Source organism: Carassius auratus, unplaced genomic scaffold (genome assembly GCF_003368295.1).
Source record: "Carassius auratus strain Wakin unplaced genomic scaffold, ASM336829v1 scaf_tig00032568, whole genome shotgun sequence".
Taxonomy (NCBI): Eukaryota; Metazoa; Chordata; class Actinopteri; order Cypriniformes; family Cyprinidae; genus Carassius; species Carassius auratus.
In genome coordinates, this window is record NW_020526009.1 from 38,854 (window position 1) to 47,630 (window position 8,777).

General features: G+C 35.2%; 1 pseudogene; it reads left to right on the top strand.

The window, feature by feature from the left end:
* Positions 1-1,414: 1,414 nt before the first annotated feature.
* LOC113080908 (protein-serine O-palmitoleoyltransferase porcupine-like) lies at positions 1,415-8,460 on the top strand (annotated as a pseudogene).
* Positions 8,461-8,777: the final 317 nt, after the last annotated feature.

Consider the following 8,777-nt stretch of genomic DNA (forward strand, 5'->3'; position numbering starts at 1 on the left):
GACTGAGCTTGTCCAGTGTCATACGAACAATTACCATGGAAACAAGTGTCTCACAGTGAGAGACACAGTACAACCCGAAATCAAGCATAGCAGGAGACACACCGCCCCAAAACAACATCCAGACCATGAAAATGCTTTTAATTGTGTGAGGGTCATTAATTCATCAAAGCTAGTGCTCGATGAAAAGATTCAAAAGAATTACATGGTGCGTAACTCAACAAGCATATTATTCTATTTAGTGCCTGCAGTGTGTATGTATGTATGTATGTGTATATATATATATATATATATATATATATATATATATTTTTTTTTTTTTTTTTTTACTTTATAATGTGTTTATGTGTGTATCTATGTGGCCTTTTTACTTTCATTGATTGAATAATTTTCAGATCTACTTTTAGAAAATACCCCACCAAAATCTATTTTTAGTGATACTAATAATAAATGTAGCCAATAAATAAATATGGTAATATATAGACTACATTCTCTTTTTTTTGTATACCACGTGAGCCAGTTGTTGCTATGGTTACATCCTCAGGCGAACAGGATTTCTGTTTGCAAGTACCTATTTATTGCTTACGTGAAATACCGGTTCAGACTGATGCAACTTTAAAACAAACGGAACTGAAAATGTATAAAGGACTACTTATGTGTGAACAGTATGTGTACTCCAACCTCCACCTTTATGTTTTGAATGCCTTTAGATGGGGATATGTTTTTGGAGGTCAACTTTGAATATATATATTGAACACAGTGACCTTTTGTGACTGCAACAGTAAAATATAATGTAATAATATAATAAGCAGTCTCATGCATGTTACTTTAGGCTATATGGTATTATTATATTGACATGACTGTGATTACCACAAAATAAATAAATAAATAAATAAAGGAATACAAAAATTCTATAATACAAACTAAAACAACTGACATTTATTTAAATCGTTGTAGTAAAAATATATGTTGATATTGGAATGTTAGTTTATGGGATAGAATTTAAAAATTGAAAAGCATTCTTTTTGATGTAGATGTTTGGAACCACTGCTTAAAGTAAAAGGGGACTCCAAACCTCAGGCCTATATTGAGAGACAGCCCTAGCCCCAGCCTCGCCGATTTATGATACATAAACTGACTTTCTCCAATAGGCAAAACAATAAACAATCCAACTCCACTAGATAATAAATTTAAATCTGAGTCATTTCATCATGCTGAGGAAAACAGGGTGGAAAAAGATAAAAGAAGATGCACAATTGGAATCAAGACCTTCAAATGAATTTCGAATGGGTTTGATCATAAATGAAAAAGGATAACATAAAAGGGACGGTCTGTATTGGATTCATATTGAATGCATAATCAGTGCATTCGGTGCATTCCCATCATAAATCACAGGCACTCCAGCACCTCCAGCGGCTCTGCGGAGGAAGTGGACACAGCACGCGGGAGTCAAGTTTGGTTGAACTCCGGGTTCATTTACACAACAGCGGTTGCGTTTCTCCATTGATGAGTCTTACAGATGTTTATGCTTGTGCTAAGGGAATGGAAAGGACACCTGGATGAGCAGGACGACACATTTCACTGGAAAAAGTCTGATCTTACTTCCGGGTGTGCGGTTGTAGTGCAGGATCCTTGTGTTCTCCTGGAGATCGGTAAGAATCGCGTGAGGTGAAGCAGTGAGGTCTTTCTTCGTAATCTTGCAATTTAGTTGAGTTGGAACAGCTCTTGGAACTCGTTCTCAAGTTCGTGAATCTTGAAGTTGAATATTTTTTTATTTTGCACGCCCAGATGCAATAGCTACATAGCCAGAAACAGCAACAAAACACCATATGATGAACGATAAAACTGGTTGAAACGAGCTGCCCTCAAATCAGATGTGATGTAGTAGAGGTAAAGCTCGTCTCGTGCTCATATAATGGAGCAGCATTATATACCTTCAGTTTAGGAATGAAGGGCCAGTTATATGACCCGGTTTTCATGCAGTACTCAGCAGAATATCATTCCAGAATGCTCTGTTCCAGCAATAACATGTAGCATATAGACTGAACACCAAGGTTTTGTAAGATTTCCCCCCTGCCTGCCTAGTCGGGCCAGTAGTTCAGTATTTAATTTCACAGAGAATAGTGTTTTTTCTTTTTTTATGTGCCAACATGTTTTTTTTTTTTTTTTTTTTTTTTACTTTTGAAGCTAAATAATAAGTAACACTACAAATAATAAAATAAATGATTCTATAAATTTTTACATTATTTTTAAATTAATAGTAAATATATACAATATTCAATAATAAGTAAATAAATGAATCACATAATTAATATTAATTATTATATGACATATGTATTTATAAACAGTTGTGCTGGAAAATCAAAGTATTAAGTGACTGGTTTGACAAACCGATGCCCGCATTTTTACTGGTCCCACCACAGAAGTTAATAAATGTCATTTTTGCAAAGCTTATATCTGCCAGAATTTAAGATTTTTTAAATTAAGTATTTTATGAAAACACCATTTTAATAATTTATTATCAAAATAATGTCTAAATTTTAAATCTACATATTTACAACAAAAATCTTGTGTATTCTTCGCAAGGCATACATTTCTTTTTTTTAACAAATATGAGATTTTGTGATTATGCAGCACTGGCAGATTAGCTTCAGTGACATTTCCATTGACTGGCCAGAAATAGTATCACAGATTATTGTTGAGTCCTGTGATAAACCTATCCAATAATCATGCAATAAAATAATGCTCTGTTATTCCTCTCTAGATCCTGTCTGTTTGTAGCGGCATTCCAGGGACATTCGGATGGATTCCTTCGGGCATGTGGAGTTCCTGCAGGCTCTAGCAGAGGGCTGTGTGCTGCCCACCGCCCAGCAGGGTTTAGAGCAGGTCTGGCTGCTTCTGCTCATCTGCCTGCTGTGTCGGGTCATCTGTAGACTAGGTGAGTCTATCATGCACAACACCAACCTCCAAACACCTGTTTAACTGACACAGTCTTCCCACAAAGGATGGGAACATGGCCCAGTTGGTTCTTTTATGGCTAACATCAATGCTTTTTGTCATGTGTACTGTAGCGAAAATCTTCACACTTGATCTTGTTATATCCAACTCATGTTGGTGAATGGGTCCATCTGTTGAGTCCTGATGCGGCAGGCTAATGCTGTCTCTCCTTCCGACAGGGGTCTCATGTCACGTGAAGCACCTGAGCTCGCTGGTGTGCGGGCTGTACGTGTTGTACGTGTTCTTTGAGCTGCACATGATGTGGGTGATTATCCTGTGCCTCCTTTGCTACCTCATCCTGCTTCTCAGCATAAACTCCAGCAGCCGAGGAGTCTTCCTTTCTGTTGTCATCCTCATTTACATGCTGATGGGGTCTGTCATCCACTTCTACATGACTGCATTTTATAGTTAGGGCCTAATGAACATAGAAAACAAATTGGAAAAACTCATTAGGATGCACAATCACAAGCGGTCACACATTTTTGTTAATTTTTATTGCAGGGAGCTACATATGATAGATGCAGAGACCTGGCATAAGATGAGAGGTGTGTCTTCACTGAATTATTATTCATTTTAGATATATTTTTTATATTGTCTTTGAAATAAAGTATGTCACATAATGTTCATCAAATGACACTCATCGTTGAGTCACATGTCCCATACGGACTGTTTCGGATGTGTCCAGGCTCTCAGATGGTGGTGGCCATGAAGGCCATCTCTCTGGCTTTTGACCTCGATCGAGGCGATGTGTCCTCTTTTCCCTCCCCGCTGGAGTTCATGGGATACCTCTGCTTTGCGGGAACTGTTATCTTTGGGCCATGGATCAGTTTTGCCCACTACACAGATGCAATTAATGGACGCAAAATGGTAAATACAATGAGTTTTATTGTCTTAACTTTTGCATTTATTAGAAATTATTTATTCTTTTTGTAATGTTTCTTTTTCCACTTCTGTAGTTGTTTTGTATATATTATGTAAACATTTTATTCACATGTACAATTTATTTTATATACGTTGGCATTTAAAAGTTTTTGGTCAGTATGATTTTTTTGACATTGATGCTTTAATTCAGCAAGAATTCATCAAATTGTTTAAAGATGACAGTTAATATATTTAGATGACAAAAATATATTTGAAATAAATTTTTATTTTTATTAATTAAAAAAAGCATCACAGTTTCAGCAAATATATACAACATTAACATTAAGAAGAAGAAATGTTTCTTGATCACCAAATTAGCATTTTAGAATGATTTCTGAAGGATCATGGTCATTGTACAAGAAAAATTAAATTTTAAAATATATTAACCTGTTAAATGTCACCCCGTCCCGTATACGGGACACCTACGTTGACTATACTATATTACAATCAAATTTAATCTAATCTTGACAAACTATATATCGTTGGAAAGGTCTAAGACTCCCAAATATATATTATACCAATATTTTTTGTTAAAAATTATGTAGGAAAAGTAATAGATCAATTTATGACAAGAGTGCACCCTCAGAAATCTACATTACAAAAGGAGCTTTGACCTTTGTTTAAAAAAAAGACTTCCTCGTTGCCTTTTTCTCTATCACATTTTAGAAATCATCAGAAGTTATATATCACTTGAAAACATAAAATCTCAAAATTCATCCTTTAAAACCCATTTTAAAATCAGACATTGCATTACAATGTAAATGGCACATCAAAATCATGTTACAAAATGTTTTCAGTCATGAATTATAAAAATTTAGGTTTGTATCATGCACATTCAAGTCTATCTTCAAAAACGTGAGTGACAGTTAAAAGGTTAAAATAGAAAACAGTCATTTTTAATTTTAAATATAAATATTATTTTATTTTGATAATTGGAATAATCATTTTATTAATGTTTTACTGTATTTCTTTTTTCAAATAAATGCAGCCTATGTGAGACGACTTTCAAAAACTCACTTACTCCAAACTTTTAAATGGTATTTAAATATATGTGATGTATTTTGGAAACACTGTTTGTGGTGCTATATAATTTAAATTGTAGTTAGTTATCCTCTGTGTCAAAAAAAACACATAGCACTTTTTTCAATCCTTACTGTTTCAAAGAAGTCTTTAGAAAGTGTCTTTATAAGCATGTGCAGACACTGACATAAAAATAAATTGAATGTGTGTTTCATGCTAAATGTTAAATGGGAAAAATAATTGATTTGTTTGAAGAGAAGATAATCTTGATTTGTTCTGAGCATGTTTCATTCAGCAGAGAGCTTGCTATACAGTAACTGTCCCTACTATCTCCTGCAGAGCATTGGCTGGTATGGCAAGATTGCTCTGTGCTTTCTGAGGAGTCAGATGTGCCTGGTTATTTCCAACTGTATTGCTCCTTATCTCTTTCCATACTTCATTCCCATCTACGGTGACGGACTTCCGCGTAGGTGAGCTGCTCTTCCTCCATTGGGATTCCATATCCAGAGGAAATGAAATGGCTAGCTTGAATGTATATTTCATTTTGTGTTTAATATTGTTTTTATTGGCCTTTTGTCCTCAGGTGGCTTCACGCTTATGAAAATGCGGTGTCCTTCCACTTCAGCAATTATTTTGTCAGCTACTTGAGTGAAACAACCACTGTGATGGCTGGAGCTGGATTCTCTGAACACAAAGACCACATCAAATGGTGCATACTCATGCCTTTTCTCTTTTGTTGTTAAATAACAGCATTATTGATATCTACTGTGATGGGTTTTTCTTTTCATTCAAAGGGATATGACAGTAGCTAAACCAATGAATGTGGAACTGCCGAGGTCTATGGTGGAAGTTGTTACCTCTTGGAATCTGCCCATGTCTAAGTGGCTTAACGCATGTATGTATGTATATTGATTAACGGTTTGTGATTCTATTATTGATGCATATATATGTTGTGCATTCATATAAATGTTCCCTGTACATTTTAACATACAGACGTCTTTAAAAGTGCACTCAAACTTGGCACTTTTTCCCGCCATCCTGGTGACCTACACTGCTAGTGCGTTGTTACATGTAAGTATAATTGCCAGCCCTGTGGTTATTAACATTTTAGGAAGGTCTGTTGGCACAGAATCAGGTTCCATCTGTTTAAACAGATTTGAGTTTGTGTAAGGGTAAAAACACCTGATCCAGAAAACAGTTTGCCTGTAACATGACAGCTTGGATAAAGATGGTTTCTTATCTCAGAACACCATGACCCAGATTTAAACAGCTCTCTACAGCTGGTGTAGATAGATAATTCAATCACAGCTGCCTGCCCGGGCAGCTTATGCCTTGTCACCTTAGTAAGCTGTTGTAGCTGTGCTTGTTAGCTTCTAACTGTAAGTGTGTAGCTTAGATAAAATCATTCATGCTGTATTACCAGTTTGACCTTTACTTTTTTTTTTTTATTATGTTTTTTAGGGATAGAAGTATATCAGAATTAGAATCTGGAAGTGTTTTTATGTATCCATGTGTCAAAATGTCCATGTTAGGGTGAGCTGTGGTTGTTTAGCCAGTCAAAAACATACGGTGAATGGGAATCTGTTTGGGTTCACTTACATGTCTGGAGAGGGTGGGTTTAGGAGAAAGGATGTGTGGTTTTATGGATGGTTGCTATTTTGTGGCTAATGCTGACAGAAATTAGCAACAAACCTGAAATCAATTTCAGTTTTTCAATTAGTGCGTAAATATATACTAGTACATCGCAGAATGGTAATCTACTGAACCACACACATCAGACACACATCAGTGACAGATGCCGAATTCAAGGTATTGTTGTTGAGTAGAGACCTCTGCTGGTTGAAGTTGAAAATGCAATTAATTCTTGTGATGGCGAAGTATCAGTGTCACATTATTATTCTAACATGCTAATTTGGTGCTCAAGAAACATTTATTTTTATTATCAGTGTTGAAAAAAAACTATGATATATTTTTTCAGGATACTTTAATGAATAGAAAGTTTAACTGAACAACATTTATTTGAAATGGAAATTTGTGTATTATCATAAATGCGTTTGCAGTCACTTTTCAGAGATTTAATGTATCCTCGCTGAATAAAAGTTTTGATTTACTGACTACTACTTACTGACCTTAAACCCTTGAATGGTAGTATATTTGCTTCTATTAATTAATGATGCATTGTTTGGCAGGGTCTCAGCTTTCATCTGGGGGCCGTTCTGTTGTCTTTGGGATTCATCACTTATGTTGAACATGGTAAACAATCATTTTAGTTTATACATGCATGCATGCCATCAATAAAAATAAAACTGATTTAATAGAATCAGCTAATTCATTGGATTAAAAAAAAGGGAAATTATATTATTTAATACTAATGCATACGGTCATTATGGCACACATTTCAGTAGGTAGTTAATTCTAACATCTATAATAGATGTCACATCACTAGCCTTGCCAACAGGACTCAAAATACTGTCTTTGTTTCCTCTTGCAGTTCTGAGAAAGCGGTTGGCAGCTATTTTCAGTGCTTGTATACTGTCAAAGCGCTGCCCAAAAGACTGCCATCACCAAAATAAGAAGGTGATCTGTCTAGCACTGAAGAATCAGCTATATTCATGATACAATAATGTTTTGGTTTGTGCAGTATGAGATCTGTAATTCACAGATTTTTACTGAAATTTGTTATATTTTTATACTGAGATGTCTTTTTTTTCCCCTCTTGTAGACGCTGTGGGTGCATGGTGTTAACCTGTTCTTCAGTGCATTGTCAATATTCCATCTGACATATCTAGGATCTCTGTTTGACTCTGAAATGGACAACATGCATGCTGAGGAAGTGAGCGTTTTCATATGAATATGCAATTTAAACATATATACAGTTTTATTGTAATATAAATAGTCTGATAGCTAATAGTATAATAGCTACTTCTAAAAATATATTCAATTCAATTAGTTAGAATTGCTTTATCACACAGTATTTTATTTCCACACAGGGTTACATGGCCAGTCACACCATTCAAAAGTGGTCAGAGCTAAACTGGGCAAGCCATTGGGTGATGTTTGGCTGTTTCGTGTTTTATTGGCTCATTTAAGGAGAATACTATAGTACTGAGCAATCAAAAGGACCATTCACTGAACCTGAACATGAAAGATGGTGGATTCTTACCATAGACTGCAACTTTCAACAGTCAGTGTTACATCCAAACTTCTGTCCCTCAGCTGGAAAGGACTCTCATGGAAAGTGCCTTTTGGTTCATGTTGTTAAAAGAATCATATTCTCATAATGTGATCATACTAATTGCTTTTTTTTTTTTTTATTAGGATTAGAAACAATTTTGGATTATACAAAAGAAAAAATATCAATGTGCAGAGTACATTGTGTTATTTGCATCTCTCTTTTTTGTTCTTTCTGTACAGCTTGATATACAGTAGAAAGATAGTCTCTTTCAATGTGACCATGATAGTCACTTTTATAAAACCTGTTTTGAACCTGTAAACATGTTTCATATTTTTGTCAAGCTGTTGATTAGATCTGATATTTATTATTTTCAAATAAAAATTTGCCACCAAGACTATATTTCATGAATTACAGGTAAGTGCATTACTCAAGGGCATAAATGTACAGGTATTGTGGATAACCATGGTTTTACCGGGTCTCATAAGTATAAAAGTACCATGTAGGCCTACTAACAAGGTACATGTAAGAAAAATACTATAAGTGCAGCATCTGAAATACAGAGGACAGTTACAACAATGGTTGCCAACCACGTTCCTAGAGGCCCCCCAACACTGCATGTTTTCCATGTCACCTTAATCAAACACACCTGATCAAGATCATCAGCTCA